Source organism: Protopterus annectens, chromosome 14.part0 (genome assembly GCF_019279795.1).
Source record: "Protopterus annectens isolate FY-2018-M chromosome 14.part0, PAN1.0, whole genome shotgun sequence".
In the NCBI taxonomy this organism is placed as follows: Eukaryota; Metazoa; Chordata; order Ceratodontiformes; family Protopteridae; genus Protopterus; species Protopterus annectens.
The window spans coordinates 584,077,170-584,098,807 of record NC_056748.1 but is presented as its reverse complement, the minus strand read 5'-3'; positions in this window follow the sequence as shown (position 1 = coordinate 584,098,807).

The following is a 21,638-nucleotide window of genomic DNA, read 5'->3' as shown; positions in this document are numbered from 1 at the left end:
TCCACTCCATTAACTTCCAGGTGATGTGCAATGTACTGGGTATTGTATATAATGTGTCTGGATATCGCCTGGGTGCTTCCCATGATTCAAACATGTGGCATATGTTGTCCATACCTGTGTTTTGTTGGGGGGGGGTCAGTTTCCAATGGGTTTTCTAGTTTTTACATACACACAGTGCCAGCCAAAGAGGCCTGGAAATACTGTTTCCATGGTCATAGGCAGCAAGCCACTCATACATATGTTCATTGTTGTGTGTCGCAGGTGATGCCGTTTTTGCCCAAGAATCATGGCTGGTGACCCCATCCACTAGCTTCCAGACCATGGTGGAAATGGCATACAATATAGCACTGTTGCAGATATGGAACATAATTGATCATGTGTTTGGACATATCATGGCTGGCTTCTAATGCCTATAAACATCTGATCACACATACTGCTTCAGAGGCCTGCGGTAAGATATTTATGGTCTGCACCATTCTACAGAATATGGTGCTATGAAAACATTTATAGAGTGGGACCATCAAGCTACTGCCAGACAGTGATGGAGGAAGAGTTGGGTAAGGAATCATCAGAGGAATTGACTATGATGGTACCCCATGCAAAGTAGAGGGATTCAATACATAGTGGCAGTGAGAAAAAAGTGTCACCCCCAACTATGGGCCATGACATTGAGAACGCAAACTAAAAACTGATGCATGTATTCACACACCAACACTACGCATTCCATATATTGACTGACCATGCTGTCCATCACACATTAACATACCCACAAATTCCAAAGGGGTTGGGAGGACACAGTTATCATTTGCATGGCTGGGGTGAAGCAAAGTGACAGGGGATAGCAATGCTAATTTGGGGGGGTGGATATCACAGCTTTGCATATGGCTATGTGGCTGGAAGGAATCAGAGATCACATCTTCTAGAGTCTGAGCAGGTGTACCATGTGACCCTATGGCATTAGGACTGGAACTTCCTGGAAGCATCCTGTCTGATGTTGTAGTACTGTAGGAGAATCTGTGGGAATTCCACACTGGCCCTCATTCTGAGCAGGCAATAAATGATCAGTATGTCCCATGAGCAGCCATGTCTAGGCAATATTCTCAGTAGACCAGCAGGGGATATGGATGTTATGGTACTGCAAAACTCAGAGCTGCTGGCTTGCTGGGGTGTCCCTGCAATGAAACTGGAAGAGTGTCAGCCATGTCACATGTTTGAGTGCCACATGAAGGGAGATAGCAGCCATAGCCAGAAGTCACACTGATGCAGTCTGCTATTTGTGTAGGGGTAGCTTGTGGCTGTGCTTAATGCATCCAGGCCTTGCACAGCCTGGCTGTGTGCTTTCCAACCTCCTCATACAGGCAGCAATATATGTGAATATGCCCTCCAGTGACTTCAACAAATATGCTTCACCAAGTCTATATATGCCATACATTTCTGAATGCATTGCAGGATGTCACACAACTACTGCAATAGTTACTAATTCTTACTCAGACCATGCAGCACACTCATCATCTACATTGTGGTGTATGTAGTGGCTTTCTCTGCCTGGAACATTGACCTGTATATCTACTGACCGATGCCAAAGGTGAAAACCTGATCAGAGAATGTATTGGAGTTATGGTGATGATGGCCACTAACATGCCACTCCCCTGTGGTGGGAACGTGCACTTCAGAGGCTATATGCTTCATACATGTCATCTGCAGTTGTGCTTTATATGTATCTTATGTGGGGCTGAAATGGATAAGGTGTCCGGTGTTAAAACAGCACATGCCAATGATACTTCCCCCTCCTGCAACGTGAATGTATGTGCACCCACCCCCCCCATGTTAGTGTTGCTGACAGTGTCATTGTCCTACCTAACTATTCCATATGCTGGATTTCATCATCATTATCATCATTATCCTCCGGTGACCTGTTAACTTCAGGCATGTAACTATTCATTGTGCTAGACCCTCCTCCATTGGGATTTGTGAAGACTTAAAGATAATATACATGTTGCGCTGTTGAAACCTTTGAGACACTTCCATCAAAACATGGCACACATACAGCTACATGTTAATAATATGATCAGCCCATGAACACATATATATCTTATGGTGTAGGTTGTAATAGTTGCAAACACAGTATACCTGGCAGACACATAAGCATGTGTGTTGTGCTGAATACAACATTCACACTAACAGGACATTGTATAATAGTACTGCAGCAGGTTAGTACTAATCTGGTACATCTTCCATGAACACTCATGGAGTCATTACAAGCACAAATCCCACATCCAAGACACTTCTTGATGTGAGGTGGTCTGTCTCCTGCCCCAGATTGGGAGGCCAGGAATTCCTCTACCTCTGTGAGTTCCCTATGTGTCCTCCTGAGGTGGACATTTCTCTAGCAATATCCTGCTTTGGCCTTTGCAATCAGTATCACGCTGGTGACCCTGTAATGCACCAACACTGTAGTCCTATTCTGGCCTACAACAGCACTGATGTCTTGCACAACTCCCTGTCACACTTGGTACCAGAATAGCTTGCCTGCTTTGTCCTTGTGAAGGACATATGTGCCATGTGTGCATAGGGCCTGTACTAACACCTCTGTTTCAGTTGTGGTGAACTTTTACATATGTTGCCATTCCTTCATTCTCATAACAAGACCTGTGCACCTGTGGGAAGCACAAGTACATTACAGCATACGTATACATAGCTGTCGTTGGCAGACACCAGTGATGTCAGTGTTGTCAGCCAGCTTCTGTTAGATTGCCACAAACCCATGTGCAACTATGCTGTCAGCCTTTGCATGCTGTGCTATACAGCAGGCAGCAATGGGAACAGTACCACTGCCCACATGTTTTCAGCACCCTTGTGGCAGTGTATGGGGATACGCTGTTGCAGAAGGCCTTATACCCTCTGTTGCAGGAGTGGAGGTCTGTGTACAGATGGTGCAGTGTGTCAGGATAAGTCCTGCCCACAAGAAGAACAGTAAAGTCACACAAGTGTACTCTAAAACCCCACCCACTCCACTCCTAGTATATGAGCCTTTTGCTTGTATGCACCCTGCAGTCTTTGTGATCCATTATTAGTTCTCTTGTCTGCTGTCAGTATGCCTAGGTGGCAGTATAGACTGTTATCCACTTCTGTATTCCAATACCTACATTGCCCATCATTGCTAATGAGGAGATTTGCATGATCACTTCTGAATCACTGCTGTAACTTAATGCACTATCAGTCACAGTCAACACCACCATGCCTCCATGCCCATTCCTTGGCTAGAATGTCATGTGTGTGGTTTGCTCATATACAGACACTATGTAGCAGACAGCTCTGCCTGTAAGTGCTACAAATTCACTGGATTATGAACCTGCACTGCCCAGTGCTGTACATCACAGTGTCCTGACATGACGCCACATGCATTAGGCTACAATTTTCCAGTTTGTTCTGACCTGTAGAGTAAACATGACCTTTTCAGTCACTAGTAATAGCAGGGCTCCCATCTGTTGCAGCAGGTAAATGAACATGTTTCTGTACCTGCTACATGGATCTATAGCGAGCACCTGCTAGGAGTTTATGATGCCACCAAGTATAAGATCAATGCCTGATACCAGCTTGGCAGAGCAGTGAGCAGCACCACTTGTATCACCTGTTCTGATGAGCAGTACCAGCATAGGTACAGTGGCCTTCAGAATTTCCAACCTGGCCTGCTTCACCTGTGGATAGCACAGCTTGAGGAAAAAAAAACATAATTCTCTTGTAAGCATTTTGTTATTGGTTTACACTGCATTGTTCTTTCTGTACTTTTCTCTTCTTGCCTTCTGTTAGCAGTGATGTATTGTACTGACTATTGTTTATTTTGTGTCTTACAGACTGACAGAGATAGCATGAAATCATGAGGCATGCCATAAAGGCGGAACAGGATCTTGGGATGCTGTAGGTACTTATGTTTTACTTAATTCATTCCCTCCAATGCAGCTCTAGAAGTTTGTACTGTAACTTCCAATGGACACAGCCCAAGCTTTTTGATGGAATCATGTTATGTCCTCACATTTCAAAAAAATGCTCATACCTCTGGAACCATAGGTGTTACTAAAGAAGTTTAAATGGTAAACTCTTCAGCACAAATCACGGCTGCACAGGTAAAAACCTCACTCTCCAAAGCCAAGAACACAGCATCTATGTGACATGACAACATCCCAGGCTGCTTTCTACACAAACCACAGAATGAACTGGCACCCCACCTAAGTACCATGTTCAGTCATAGCCTCACCTCAGGCTTTGTGCCAATTGAATGGCACACTGCGACGGTTATCCCACTCCACAAAGGGGGAGCCATGACAGACCCCGGGAACTACCACCCCATTAGCCTGACGAGCCTGGTCTGCAAGGCCATGGAACTCATAAACAAAGACATTGGAGATCTCCAAACTCTGGACCCCACACAGTTCGGGCTTGTAAAAGGCAGATCATGTCTCCTAAACCTGATAGACTTCTTTGAAGCAGTCACCAAAGCCATAGATGAGGGCAAGGTGGTTCACACAGCCTATCTAGATATCGCCAAGGCGTTCAACACCACCCCTTACTCTGGAATTATAGATAAACTCACTAAACTAGGTATTAATCCCTATGTCACAAGATGGGTTGCCAACTGGCTTACTGACAGAATGTACACCATGAAAGTAGCAGACTCCAAATCAGACGTCAGACCAGTGACAAGTGGAGTACCACAGGGTTCAGTCCTGGGTCCTCTCCTGTTTGCTATCTACTTCTCTGAAGTACAGGCTAATACAGAAGATCTTTGGCTAACTAAGTTCACAGATGACTGCAAACTAGGAGCCATAATCAAAACTTCTAATGATGTGGACATCCTACAAAAGGGCCTCACTGAGACAGATGCCTGGTGTCAAAGCCATGGCCTCAAGCTCAATGCCAAAAAGTGCATTGTCATCCCCTTTGGTAAAAACTCTGTACCCATGAACTACCACATAGGCAGTAGTCTACTTAACAGGGAAAGTGTGATAAGAGACCTTGGGACACAGGTAGACAGTAGTCTCTCCTTTGATAATCACATCACCACAGTGGTCAGGAAATCCTTCTACATGGCACACCTCATCATAAAAGGGTTCTCATCCAGAAAAAAAGAGGTCATTGTTCCACTCTACTCATCACTCATTAGACCCATTATAGAGTACAATGCCCCTTTTGGTATGTACCTCACAAGACATCTACAACAACTGGAAAGGCTGCAGAAATACCTTACAAAGAGGATTACTGGCCTCAAACAGATGCCCAATGCAGACCGTCTCAAAAAACTCCAGCTTTACTCTGTCGCATATCGCCTACTCTGAGGTGATCAAACCCAGAGCTGTTGGACATGCTCCACTTAAAGAAATCCCAATCCCTCCAAGCTACATGCTCTAGGGACCTAAACCTCGTCACCACAATAAACAGAATATGCTGGAGGGATAGATTCCTGTCCCAGAGACTTCCCATACTCTGAAACAGGCTACCTATCTATGTCAAACAGAGCTCCTCATTAGCACTCTTCAAGAAAAATCTTGATGATTGGATAGGTAATAGGAAATTCACCCTGGGGATCACTTCTGTGGCTCTGCTTGACAAGGGCACAGGAAAATAATTTTCTTGGGTGGCGAAAGCCAGGGTACCTTTTTGGCTAGGCTTGTATAGGTCCTAGGGCCAATAGCCTAGTACCTACCTATGAACCTATGAACAAAATATTTTTATAGTGGTAATATTCTTCAGGTTCTCTTTTTTAAACTGGATTTTATAACTTACAATAACTATACTTACTATTATTATAATATTTTGTAAACAACTTACAATATATCAGCAATCACTCGTTACACATATATTGTTAGTAGCATTTTGCTGATATAGTTGACAGCTTTCATATGAGGCTAAGCAGTTCTGTCTTTGCTACTTAGTTGTCAAGATATTTTGAAAAAACATATTTCTGACAATATAAATGAATATTACATGAACAGCAATTAATATCTCTTTACCTGCACTAGACAAAAGTCAAATATCAATACTGTTGTGTTTGCCTTTGTGTAGTGTTTAAGATGAAACATTTTAATACTTTGTATATAGCATGGTTTTAAAATTATTAATGCAAATATTAACAAGCAATATTTGATGCCTAGACGTTAGTAGGATGTAACTGCAAAAGCACCTACAGGCATCACCCGGCTGTAATGAGTTAAGGTATGGATGAATGTGTCATAAAAATGTGTACCAGTGTGTTGTTTTTCCTGTCTTCATATTTTTCACTTTCTACAGGGTAAACAGTAGTGCAGGAAGAGGTGAGACATTGGACACCTGGGTCAACACCAGCCCACATTCCTGTTCTTAGGCCTACTTTTCAATAGGAAGATGAAGGTCCCCCTGTAGAAGGTGACCTGAAGGGGCTGCTGGAGCCATCAGCAAGTACCTTTGAGGAGGGGAACAGATGGGTCTCAGCTGGAAGCTTCAAGAAGGGCTCCCCTGGATCAACCATTATCAAGTGTTGAAGGTAGTGATGGTATGATAGCTCATTGTTCACACTGGCACCTTGGAGCATCCCTTTGTGTAACTAACAGATTTGTACTGCCAGTCTAACCTGTTTATTGGGTCACAAGAGGCAGGACCCGCACAGAGATACCACTGACCTTTGAATTATTTCTACTCTCAGCCAGTCTAACAGGCTTACCATACCCTTTGCAATGCCCTGTCATGATGACCCCTTTTCTTGAGTCTCAATCCAATACCCTGTTTGTAGTCCAGCCATCCCCATCCCCAGTTGTCTTTCCTCAGCCTGTCTGTGTCTCTCCAGTGTTACCCTACCTTTTGTGTCTATATTTCATGTTTATCTTGTTCTTTGTTTTATATAAGTTGTCTTTCACTAGTACCTTCCCTATTCCTTTGTTCATTCCCTCACATTCTTCTTGCTACTCTTCCTTTCTATCCTTCTTGGAAAAAAAATGTAAAATGAGTGCCGTCCCTGAAGAAATTGTCCATTTCCTTAGCTTGCTTACAACCCTCTTCAGGCTGTCTTATCTCCCCCTTTACTGTACATTTCAATGATGACATGAAATTGCCCTTTGATGTGTTTGCCCTTTGTGGCCTGATTGTAGTGACCATGTTGCTGCTATGAGCAAGGTAGTCTCAGAGAACGGATCTATGTTACATTACTGAAAGTTCAAATCAGCAAAAATCAATCCAGTGAGATGGCAACACAAAAATTGCATAAAACAAAATGTTTACTTTCCCAAAGTTTAAAATATTAAAACAGCAATTGCTTCAACAAAAAACAAAAATACAACTTCTCTTACATTTTTGCAGCAGGGCAAGCCCCCTGCCCCCAACTCTCCCTGCAAATTATATACACCAGCTCCGAGATTGCACTACAGTGAGTAAAAGGGTACATTTCCTGATCCTCGCTGTACTGCGATCTCCATTCAGAAACTCCAAGCACTGCGAAACATGCGCAGCCGCTGTTGCAATATTTTAAACTTCAAGAAAGTAAATGTTTGGTTTTATGCAGTTTTGGTGTTGTCGTCTCTCTGGATTGATTTTTGCTGATTTGAACTTTTGGTAATGTAACACAGACCCCAGAGAACACACTAATGACATTTTTAAGATGCAGCAAAGTTAGTTATATGATGAATATATACATCAAATAATGGCAAATTATTCAATAATTCAAATAATGTACTTAACTTGTTGTAATGTCATGTTACTCTAATGACTGATGTCTTTTCTGATAAGACTCAAGGCCTGTAAAAACTGCAAGCACACTATTGGTGACTTCCTGCTTGTGAGAAAGTAATCTCCTTTTTTCTATGATTTGCTTAAACTGATAGAGCTACTTTCTGTTTTAACTGTTCCATTTTGTTTTCTGTTTTGAGAAATCTGCTTGGCCTGGTGTTTTTTTTTTTTTTGCTATTTGGAGATACAGACACTTAAATTACCCAGGCTGTGCATTTCACATACTTTTTACATTAGGTAATTTGTTTCTTCAGTGATACGTATATACACAGAGTATATCTGTGGCCTTGTTTTTTTCTGATAAGACTCAAAGCCTGCAAAAACTACTAGCACTGTTAGTGACTCCATTCTGATTATTTTTCCCTACCCACTCTCCCATTGCTTGATCTGCTTTTTAAAGTTGGTGATTTTTAAGCTGCCCACCCTTACTGTAAACTAATATTTATTAGCTCCACTCTTTCTACATTGCTTTTGATATCTTGAATTATTTATTTGCCGTTCCTTGTGCTTATTTTTGCCTCTCATTGTCTGTTCTTCTGATTTACTTCCTCTGAATTCATTATCTGTCTAGCTGGTTAAAGTAGCATAGTTTTACACTCTACCAAGATCTCTTCTGTATTGTTATAAGTGGACAGAGGATTTTCCATCTTGTGGCAGCAGGTGGTAGTCTGGTCTGTATAGGCTGGGGAAACACACTACAGATTCCTGCATGTAGTTGTTGTATTGGTTGGAGGGCATATTAATCAGCTTACCTTGTTTTTAGTACCATTATAAATTCTGCACAATTGAGTGGCTCTTGGCTCATTTCTACAAAATGAAGTACTTTTATTGAATAGTCACACTTTTATAAGCTGTTTAAAGTACACTGCTGTTATCTGAATTACTTATTCCCTTTCATTAAGTTTAAGTTGGTTTGTGGTAGCATAACAACAAACCAGATATCAAACAGGTTGTCAGCACACACGCACTTCACCTCTTGCACATAACACACTCACAACACATAATCCCACATACTTGGAGATACTTGCTAGAAGCCTACTTAAAGATCAGAGACCTCCCAAGCGCAAATCTGCTGCACACACTGCAGAATCCACTACACATAATAATACACACAGCAGTGCCTCAGCCAATAAACCCCTAAGGCAAAACACCTCAAAACCAAACTTCTTGGTCATAGACGACTCCATAGTGAGACACAGAGATGCCCCCCTCACTAGATTGGACAAGGAGAATGTCACAGTCAGTTGCCTGTCAGGTGCCATGATCCATCAGATCACACATGCACTCAGGTCTCTCAACAAGTACCATTATGACTCTATCATAGTCCATGTTGGAGTGAATGACTTGAGATGCAACTCACTGGACTATATGAAGAGAGACACAACTGAGCTCTCAGATTATGTGTCCCATGCTGGTATGTCCCTAACCCTAAGCAGCATTCTACCTTCACTCAGGATGATGCCTCAGTATAAACAAAAAATGATTGATTCAACAATTGGCTTAGCTTCTGGTGTCAATCCAGAGGGGATCTAATATCTGTCAGCTTGGGAAGATATGGTCAACAGACCACTCTGCTTTGCCAGTAATGGTCTTCACCTGTCGCCTCTTGGCTTCAGTTACTGGCAAAGTTACTTGCCTCTCCCATAGTGCTTTTTTTAGGCAATGTCAAAATTCCCAACATAAAAATTCCACTAGAGACAAACTCAAAGTTATGCTGCTTAAATCTAGGAGTCTAAATCGGAGACTGCACTCACTGGAAGCACTCCTTACCTTTGAAGATGCCGATGTCTGTGCAGTCACAGAGACATGGTTCAAGGCCATAGAGAGCACCCCAGCCAAGCAAGGCTGTAATGCCTTCCACACATTCATACCTCAAAATCAGAATGAAAGAATCAAAGGAGGAGGTGTATCCTTCTTCATTAAAGACAAACACACTTCAAGAATGGTCAAACAGTACAACTCCTTAAAACTACTCCAAGTCATACTAACTGTAGGTAAAACCCCTTCTATATCATTGTTAGCTATAGGTCCACCACCATGAGCCACGAGAACCAATCTGCCTACTTGGACCTACTTTAATCACTCACTGTACAGCCTTGGCCATAGATGATTTCAACTATCCTTCCATCGATTGGGAGTCATATATGAGCACAAACATGCTCGCCTAAGGTTCCTGGATTTTGTTAATACAAACCCTCTGGAACAGATAGTCTGCAGCCCCACTAGGGGCTCGACTGTCCTTGACTTAGTACTCACCAACATAGGGGGTCTCTGTATTATGCCCTGTCTGTTGCCCTCCTTGGTAAGGTCTGAGCATAAATCAGTTTTGTTCAAAGTAATGATCATACCCGACCCCCCTCAAGAGCAAAAAGGAAGAAAAAATTTTCCAAGCAAACTATAGCCACCTAAGTGATGGCATAAATTGTTTAAAACCCCCTGCTACCACTGTCAGCAATGACTCCTATACACAGCTGTACACAAATGTCCTGTATAAACACCTATATAAATGTATAGACTCAGCTGTACCTGAACGGATCAAAACAAGTTCCTCACAAAAAAAAAAAAAAAAAAAAAACAGCCCACCCTGGTGGACATCAAGCATAAATAGGTTATACAACAAGAGGAAGAAACTAATGTCTAAAAGCAAGGGGGAACTGACTCAGCAGAGGAAGGACACCCTCCACAGCTTGAACATGCAAATCAGATATCTTGTAAAGTCCTCAAAATCCAATTATGAAGCTAAACTATCATCCCTAGCTAAGGATAATCACAAGGCATTCTTTAGCTATGACAGAAATCTAAAAGGGAAGGCCCAGCTTTCTGCTGAATTAGTTGTAGAATACTTATACTGATCCTGAGGACATCACCAACCTGCTAGCAGACAGATTTGGGGCAAATTTCACCTCCCTGCCCCCACCAGACATACCCCAAAGCATACCTGTCACCAGTCTTCTACCTAATATCTCCAAAGAGCAGGTCATAACCACACTCTTCATGGCCAGAAACACAGCCGCTATGGGACTGGATAACATCTCAGGCTGCCTACTAAATGGTCTAAAACAGGACCTAGTAGAACCACTTGGCACTCCCTTCAACCACAGTCTAAGTACTGGCTTTGTACCAGTAAAGTGTAAAACACCAACAATAATTCCCTTGCACACAGTGGGTCCATCAACCGACCCTGGTAACTATAAACCCATATGCCTAACCAACCTTATCTGCAAGGCCATGGAGAGAATCATTATGGACCTTATCAACAAAGACATAGGTGACCTTCAAACTCTTGACCAAGCTCAATTTGGCTTCATTAAGGGTAGATCATGCTTAGTAAATCTGGTGGACTTCTTTGAGAATGTCGCCAAAACCCTGGATGAAGGCAAAACAGTACATGCAGCCTATTTTGACTTAGCCACGGCTTTTGATACAGTCACCCACTCAGGCATCATTGAGAAACTCACCCAGCTAGGAATTAATCCATATCATTAGATGAGTGGCCAGTTAGTTCACCGACAGAATGCATACAGTCAAAGTTGGGGATTCCACCTCTACCAGCAGACCAGTTACCAGTGGTGTACTACAAGGGTCTGTGCTGGGCCCCCTACTGTTTGGAATCTATTTCTCAAAAGTCCAGATGAAAATAGATAGCCTGTGGCTTACCAAGTTTGCTGATGACTGCAAACTGGGTGCAATCATTGAGTCCCCCAATAATGTTCACATACAAAAAGGGCTTACACAGACAAATGATTAGTAACAAAGGCATAGACTTAAACTAAATACAAAAAAATATATCATCCCTTTAGGCAAAGGGGAAGTCCCTGCAAATTACAGTATTAATATTGCACCCTTATCTCACACCCGATGGTGAGAGATTTGAGAACACAGGTTGATAGCAACCTTAACTTCTATCACCATGTGTCCACAGTGTTAAGGAAGACTTTCCATATTGCACATCTCATAAGTAAGGGCATCATATCCAGAGCTAAGGATAATTCCCCTGTACTCATCCCTCATTAGACCACTAACAAAGTGCAATGCTTCCTTCTGTATGTACCTCACCAGACACCTGCAGTAGCTGAAGACACCTCATAGGTTTTTCACCAAGAAAATTTAGGGCCTTCAATACATGACCTGCATGAACAGACTGAAGGCCCTGTCACTGTACTCTGTATGTTACAGGCTGCTGAGAGGTGACTTGTGCCTGGCCTATAGACCAGTCTTGGATCCTACCCTAATGGAAATGCTGCACGTCTGCAAGTCTAATGGGACAAGATTCGTTCACTCTAGGGATCCTAACCTAGCCTACAACATTAACAGGACATGCTGGAAAGACAGATATGTCTCCCAGAGATTGCCACTCATCTGGAACAAACTCCCAATTCACATAAAACAGAGCTCCTCAATGACCATATTTAAGTGTAACTTAAACAACTGGACAGGAGACCATAAATTTACCCCTGAGGTGTCACTTATGCCCCTTTTGGATAAGGACAGTCGGTGCTGATCATAGACTCATGCTGTAAATATAGACCATACAACTTGGTCAATACAGAAACAAGGGTATAACATGGCTAGGCTTATAAAGGCCCTAGGGCCAATAGCCTAGTAACCTTCTATGAAGCTATGAACCTATGAACTCTTTTACTGTGCTTTTACATTAGGAAGACTGGAATTATTCATCTAGTGGCAATAGGTGTTTGCCTGGTCTGAGTTGGGAAGCACACAAAATGGCTCTTAAGTGTAGTTGTTTTACTGGCCATAAAGCTCAGTAGTTATCTTTTTGTATTTCCAGTGCTGGTATACATCTGGCACATTTGCACCTAGCTGTCTGCCATGCCAGTGTCCTGTACAGATGCAAATATGTAGAAACATTGTTTATTTTCATTATACTTTGAATGTTTACTGTGCTATTTATTGTTTCTTTCCTTGCACTTTTTTAAAGTTTAAAATTGCATTTTCAAACTGCTGTAAGGGCTGCTGTGCTGCACTGAAATACATTGTATCTAGTATTTTTAGTTAGTATTAGGCACCTTTTTGTGGTTCCCTAACACTTGGGCTCAAAACTAGTCATTTTACATTAAGGGTGTTCTGCACTGTTGTGGCTGGAGAGGACTGATTTCACCTGTCTAAGCTGGGAATTTCTAGTAGAGAGTTCATTGTGTGCTTACCTGATTGGTCTTAGGGCATAGTTAGTGTAAAACCTGCCTTTTTCTAATCATATATAAGCCTTTGGTTTGTGTGAAGCTGCTTTTTGTACAGTGGTACTGGTGTCTTGTAGATATGCAATCACCAGAAGTTGAAATTGCCTATAAAAAAACAACTCTGAACTTTACCTCAGTCCTACGTTACTCAAGGGGCAACTCGTTTGCATGGTGAGCAACATTTGCACATTTAGTTAGGACTATTCTTCCTTATCTTTTTATAGCACCCAGGACTACTGCTGCTCAGAGAGCATCTGGTTTGGGAATTGGGCAGCATCGCTGGTTAGGTTAGCTGCAGCTTACACCATCTAAGCACCCTTCCCTCATCTGGTTACAAACACCATCCATTCCTATTCCTTGCAAGCACACATTAGGACCTGCAACCATAGATGGGCACTTTCCTGCTATCTCTCCTTCCAGCTTGGTGGACATCGGAATCCTGAGGCAATGTAGCAATTGCCTTGTGTACACTGGCAACCACTTAATTCTTGAACAGACAAATACAGTATATGAGAGATGTAGTTGCACATTGACACTGGAGATTAGACCCTCACACACAGACACCAAAAGCAACAAACAGGTTGTCAGCATCTCACACACATCACTCACCATGCCCACAAAAGACCATACACAAAGACCCACATATGCAAAGGTGCTCATGTGTACCTAACCAAACATCAACAGCCTCTCAAGGGCAGTACTCAGAAACTCCACATGCAGACAAACAAGACAATTCCCATCACAACACATAAAGCCACATCTTATTGTGTCTCATCTACCAAGCACATAAGGCAGAAAAACCCACACCCCAATATTGTGGTCATAGGAGATTCCATTGTGAGACACACTGCTGTCCTTTTTACTAGGCTAATAAGAAGGATACTGTTAGCTGTCTGTTAAAGGCCAGGATCCACCAGAATATACAAACACTCAGGACATTTACCCTTAAGTACCAGTATGACTCATGACCTGAGATGTGCCTCGTTGGACTATATGAAGAGAAATGTGATTGAGCTCTCAGAATATTTGTCACATGCAGGTATAAACCTAGCATTGAGCAGCATTCTACCATCTCCAAGGATGATACCACAATACCATCAAAAAATGATAGACTTTAACAAGTGGCTTAGGTACTGGTGTCATTCCAAAGGATTCTGATACTTGTCAGCCTGGGAGGACATGGTTGACAGGCCACACTGCTTTGTCGGGGATGGTCTTTACCTGTCACCTCTAGACTTTCAGGTATTGGTCAAAACATTATCCACTCCTATAGTGCCTTTTTTAGGCATTGCCAAACAGACAAACTTTCCAACATAACAAAAGCTACTCAGGACAATCTAAAGGTGCTATAGCCCAATGCTAGATGTCTCAACAAGAAAATGCACACCCTAGAAGCTCGCTTCACTGTGAAGAATGCTGACATCTGTGTAGTTACTGAAACATGGTTCAAAGCACGGAAAGCACTCTGGCAGTGCATGGCTACAACACCTTTCATACGTTCCGACCACCCACTAAACATACAGGAGTAAAAGGAGGAGGTGTGTCTATCTATGTAAAGGATAAGCACACCTCAAGGCTGGTCAAACAATATGACATGCTTGAGCTACTCCATGTCCAACTAAACATGGGAAAAATCTAAGACAATATTCTTGCAAGCTAGAGGTCCCTCAACATGAAGCATGTAACCCATGCATCATACCTGAAGTTCATAGGATCATAGGAAATTACTAGACTAATGGCCCTAGGGCCCTTATAAGTCTAGTCAAGTTACCCTTGTTTCCACAATCAGCACCTATTGCCCCTGTCCAAGATAGACACAGGTAGAACCCCTGGGGTGAATTTATGGTTACCCATGAAATCATCCAGACTGCGTTTGAAGAGGACTAATGAGGTGCTCTGTTTGACATAAAGTGGGAGTCTGTTCCAAAAGTGTAGTAGCCTCTGGAAGACAAATCTGTTCCTCCAGCAGGTTCTATTAATGTCACATACCAAGTTAAGGTCTTTAGAGCAAGTAACCTGTGTGGCATTTGACTTGCAAATATGCAGCATCTTCAATAAAGCAGGGTCAGTAATTGCCTATACATAAGGCAGAAACAGAATAAAGTGACACTGATTTCAGCCAATCCACATAAGAGAGATGCTGAAGACCTTGAATTTTCCTTGTGAGGAACCATTGTGGTTTCTCCAATTGCTGCAGGTGCTTGGATAGGTACATACCAAAAGGGGCATTGTGCTCAATTACTGGCCTGATGAGAGAAGAGTACAGGGAGGTTATAACTTCTTTTTTTCTGGAACAATACCTTTACTTATAAGATGACCAATATGGAATGCCCTTCTTACCACTGTGGAGACATGGTGATCAAAGGTAAGGTTGCTGTCAACCTGTGTGCCCAGGTTTCTCACCACTGAGTGCGTACTTAGGGTATTGCTATTGATGTGGTAGTTATCAGAAACATAGCCCTTACTGAAAGGGGTGATAATACATTTTTTTTTGCATTGTGTTTAAGGTTGTGACTTTAGCAGCAATCATTTGCTTGTGTAAGACCTTCTTGTAGGATGTTGACATCATTTGGAGATTCTATGACCGCTCTCAGTTTGCAGTCATTAGCAAACTTTGTCAGCCACAGATCTTTAGTTTTTGCTTGTACTTCGGAGATATAGATTCTGAACAGTAGATGTCCCAGGACTGATCCCTGTGGAACCCCACTAGTTACAGGTCAGCTTTTGGAGGTGGATTCCTCTCCATCCAGCCCAATATTGTACTCATAGGTGATTTTAACTACTCTTCTATTAGTTGGGAGGCATACATGACCACTAACATGCAGGTCCAAAGATTTCTTGACTTCACTAGTGGAGCCAATATCCTAGATCTGGTACCAAAAAAAATGGAAGAGTGCTGCACCCACCTAGTATAATGCCCTCACTGTTAAGATCAGATCACAAAGTGGTCTCCCTTAAAATAAAGGTAAAACTATTCCCCACACTTAACCACAAAAACTTTAAAAACTTCTCTAAGGTAATTACTGACTACTCCCTATTAAGGACAGAATAGGTAGTTTCCAAGCTCCCACAAATCCAGAAAACACAGAAACCTATGCAAAGATGTACACAAAAGCCCTGTATGACCATATAAACAACTGCATAGAAACAGCAGTAGTAGACCGAAATAAACTTAGATCAAACTGCAAAAGCAAACCACCCTGACAGGCCCCTGATATTAATAGGCTGTACAACAAAAGAAAGAAAATCCTGTCTAAAAGTAAGAAGGAATGTGCAGAACAGATCAAAAAGTCCCTCATTAGTCTAAACAAGTGAATCAGGGAACTAGTCAAATCTCTGAAAGCAGTGAGATAAAACTAGCCTCCAAAGCTAAGGATAACCATAAGGCATTCTCCAGTTATGTCTGCAATTTTAAGGGCATCATCTAACAATGTACAGAATTAGTTGTTGATGGCATCACCTATACTCAAAGTAACCATAAAAACTTACCTATACTCAACCAGAAGATATAGCAAATCTGCTGGCCAACACATTCAGCTCAAATTTCACCTCCCCATCACCCCTGTTTCTCTGACAAGAAATACCCTCCGCCACTCCACCGCCAAATATCATCAAAGAACAGGTTGTCAATGCAGTCTCTAAAGCTAAAAACATGGCTTCAATGGGGCTTGATGAAATACCAGGTTGCTTCTTAAACAGCTTAAATCAGGACTTATCAGGCCCATTAGGATATCTACTTAAACACAGCCTCTAGACTAGTTTTGTCCCAATAGAGTGGAAAACAGCAACATTCATCCCTTTTGCATATGCATGGATTATCTATTGACTTGGGAAATTACAGACCCATAAGTTTGACAGGTCTAATATGTAAAGCCATGTAAAGAATAATTATGGACCTGATAAATAATAACATAGAAAACCTCCAAACACTGGACCTGACCCAATCTGGCTTTGCCAAGGGCAGGTCATGCTTACTGAATCTGGTGAATTTCTTTGAGAAAGTCATTAAGGCCCTGGATGATGGTAAAACAGTACATACCATCTACCTCAACGTGGCCATGGCATTTAACACAATTCCGCACTCCAGTATTATAAATGAACTCATAAGACTGAGCATAAATACCTACATCACCAGGTGGATAGCCAGTTGGCTCATGGACAGGACACATGTGGCTAAAGTGGGTGAATCTATATACAGCAAGAGGCCAGTTACTAGTGGTGTGCCACAGAGCCCAGTGCTGGGACCACTCCTGTTCAGAATATACTTCTTTGACGTCAAGACTAATGTGGAAGGCCTCTGGATGATAAAGTTTTTTGACGACTGCAGGCTGGGGGGCAATCATAGAATCCCCCAACAATGTTGATATCCTTCAGGAGGATATAGGTCAGAAGAAATGTTTGGTGCCAGAACCATGACCTAAAACTAAATGCAAAAAAGTATTATCATACACTTTGTAAAGTCAAATAGCCCTGCAAATTGCAACATTAAACATGACCTAAAACTAAATGCAAAAAATGCATTATCATGTAGTTTGTGAAGTCAAATACCCCTGCAAATTACAACATCAATAGCACACCCACTGTTAACAATAGACTCAGAGGTAAGAGATCTAGGTACACAGATAGATAGTCGCCTGTATTTTGACCACCGTGTGTCCACAGTGGTGAGGAAGTCAAGAAAATTATAGTCCCGCTGTACTTAGCCCTCATTAGACCAATAATCGAGTACAATGCACCATTTGGCATATACTTGACTAAGTACTTACAGCAGCTGAAATGCCCTAAGAGGTTCATCACAAAGAAAATACAGGGTGTAAGCAACATGTTCTATGTGGACAGACTAATATCTCTAGCCTTTTACTTTGTCTCCTACTGACTATTAAAGAATTACCTATGCCTGAACTACAATGCACTCACAAATCCAGCGCTGATAGAGCTGCTACATATCTGCAAGTCAAACAGCATGTGTGTCACCTGATCTAGTGATCTAAAATTAGTCAGTCATTCAAACAAAACATGCTGTAGAGACAGATATTTGTCTCAGAAATCGCTCCTTCTTTGGAACAGGATTCCTCCAGGCATTTCCCCAGTTACCTCCTACTGTGCCTCTAGGCATCAAATAATGAATGTTCATATTTGCATTAATAATTCCAAAATTATGCTACATACAAGGTATCAGAATATTTTATCTTGAAGCATACATGATGGCAAACACAACTGCATTGATAGTTGACCTCTGTCGATGAGTATTTGTTAGAACTGTAAGGTGATAACTTAATTTTTTAAAGGCTCAAGCCACACCCACCGGGAGTTAATGGTACACACTCAAAAGAGCTGTACTGGAGGGAATGAGTTAAGTAGAGCCCTTCCCTGGCTCTCTTCAAATGTAGTTTAGATGATTGGATGGAGAAATCACAATTTCACACCTGAGGTAGTGCCTATGTCCCTTATTCAGAGGCAATCTGTAACATACACAAGGCATAGATACAAACCCATGCCATTCTTTTGCCCCTAGGGGCCAAATATTGGGTAGAATTGGGTTGTATTGGCTAGGCTTGTAAGGCTGTTAAAGGACAATAACGGGATATTAAAGCAAATTGCTCAACCTGCTGTCTCTTTTAGTCCCTGTTCGTTAATACAGCCTTGAAAAATCACCCATGCAGCTTTAAAAACTAATCCACTCAACTGTTTTCCCTGTTAGGCTTCCTACCTTTCCGTACTGTTTTACTATCACTTTGAAAACCAAGTTGAAAAACCTCTAGTTGGCTCTGAAATGATGACGTCACATTTGCCAAAGCTCTTGCTCTAGCTACCGGGAAGTTTCCTCCCCCAAAGTGATGTAATCCCTGTCTGATTTGCCTGCTGTATAGAAGAGCCAGTGGACCTGCCACATTGTGATGTCAGAGCTGCCTTGCCAGCCCACTCTTAACCTATCAAAAATGTCAAACTATAATCTCACTTTTCTGAAGAGCCCTACCGATATGTGACAAAGTGCAGCAGAAGCACAGTAACAGCTGCAAAAACTAAGAACATAAATTTGCAATGACCATGCGTAGACATTAATTGCATGTTTTTACATAAGAATCAGATGTCTGTCACAATTAATCGACAACACTACATCAGATTACAAGAAGTATGCAATACCGTAATTTTCTTAAATTACCACTTAAAAAAGTATGTAGGTGCTGTCATGCAAGTCTGTGAAATATTTTGTGTTTATAGTGCATCATTTGTTAGCTATTTAACCAAACAGGAAGGAAAAATAAATGGGAGTTTGATGTTTTGCAAAACAGTGATTATTCCCAGTGCTATGGAGCTTGGTTCTAAATTTGTCAGGATGAGTGCAACAAAAAAGTCTCCCACTGTAAGGAAGGAAAGGTTGACAAGAAAACAGTACATTAGTCTGGTCACCTGCACTGAGCTGTCAATCACATGCAGATAATGGGTCAAATCAGGACCGACCTTAGGTCAACTGGTGCCCTAGGCAAAAGGGCTCCATGGCACCCACTACCACACCATCTGGTGACCCCATCCTGGTCTACCTACACCAAATAAATACTGGAAAAATGCCCCTGTTGCAGCGGTGCCCTAGGCAGCCACCTAGTTGGCCTATGCCTAAGGCCAGCTATGTGTCAAATTACCCTTAGCTCTTTGACAGCTAGGGAAGGTAAGTGTGAAAGGGGAGGGGAGATACCTTGATGAACTAGATTTCAGTCTTCACAAAAGAAATCAAGTTAGCATTTCTAAGAAGAAAGAGCAATAAAATGCACTTTTCAGTTCGGTTCAGTAGCATTTGCACTGCTTGTGTTTGAAGTAGTCATTGAAAAAGGATAACATTTTAACCAAAAGTAGGTGACTATAACAGAGCAGTGAATGCCTGTAAAATCAGTGCACTGACAGGAGCTTTAGGGAAAATGTGGCAGATCCGATGCAAGTTTTTATAGAAAAACAATGCATTCTGGGATACTTAGAGGTAGACTAAACAGTCAAAATTATTTCAAGATGCCAGACCCCATGTGGTCAGAGTCAGAAATTGCATATAACAATATCTAAAATGCTCTAAATAGTCCCAGAGTGGTGTTAAAATGTAGGAAACACCAAACCATGATGAAATAAACATGTGTTTTGAGTCTCTGGGTGTGCTTGTCCTTTAAGCCATAAGCCTAAAAATCTCCTATGAACCAATGAACTAACAAATATCTATTCCTATATATCTAGTATGTATATATGTATATGCTACTAGACTTCTTCTTCTTCTTTTGGCTGCTCCCGTTAGGGATCACCACAGCAGGTCATCTGTTTCCATTTCTTCCTGTCCTCTGCATCTTGCTCTGTCACACCAACCACCTGCATGTCCTCTCTCACCAGATCCATAAACCTTATCTTAGGCCTTCCTCTTTTCCTGTCACCTGGCAGCTTCATCCTTAGCATCTTTTTCCCAATATACTCTGCATCCCTCCTCAGCACATGTCCAAACCAATGTAATCTTGCCTATCTGGCTTTGTCTCCAAACCTTCCAACCTGGGCAGACCCTCTAATATACTTATTCCTAATCCTGTCCACCCTCATCACACCCAGTGCAAATCTTAACATCTTTAACTCTGCCACGTCCAGCTCTGACTCCAGCCTTTTTGTCAGTGCCACTGTCTCCAACCCATATAACACAGCTGGTCTCACTACCCTCTTGTAGACCTTCCCTTTCACTCTTACTGGTACTCATCTGTCACAAATCACTCCTGACACTCTTCTCCACCCACTCCATCCTGCCTGTACTCTCTTCTTTACCTCTCTTCCACACTCACCATTACTCTGAACTGTTGATCCCAAGTATTTAAACTCATCCACCTTCACCACCTCTACTCCCTGCATCCTCACCATTCCTCTATCCTCCCTCTCATTCACACACACATATTCTGTCTTAGTCCTGCTGACCTTCATTCATCTTCTCTCTAGAGCATATCTCCACCTCTCCAGGGTCTCCTGCAACTATTCCCTACTCTCACTACAGATCATAATGTCATCTGCAATCATCATAGTCCACAGTGACTCCTGTCTGATCTCTTCTGTCAACCTGTCCATCACCACTGCAAATAAGAAAGGGCTCAGAGCAGATCCGTGATGTAATCCCACCTCCACCTTAAACGCATCCGTCACTCCCACCACAGACCTCACCACTGTCACACTACCCTTGTACATATCCTGTACCATTCTTACATACTTCTCTGACACTCCCGACTTCCTCATACAATACCACAATTCCTCTCTAGGCACCCTGTCATATGTTTTCTCTAAGTCCACAAAGACACAATGCAACTCCTTCTGACCTTCTCTGTACTTCTTCATCAACACTCTCAGAGCAAACATCACATCTGTAATGCTCTTTCCTGGCATGGAACCATACTGCTGGTCACTAATCATCACCTCCCTTCTTAACCTAGCTTCCATTACTCTTTCCTATAACTTCATGCTGTGACTGATCAATTGAATCCCTCTGTAGTTACTACAGCTCTGCACATCACCCTTATTCTTACAAATCTGTACCAAAACCCTTTTTCTCCATTCCTCAGGCATCCTCTCACTTTCCAAGATTTCATTAAACAATCTAGTTAAAAACTCCACTGCATTTCACCTAAACACCTCCATGCTTCCACAGGTATGACATCTGGACAAACAGCCTTTCCATTCTTC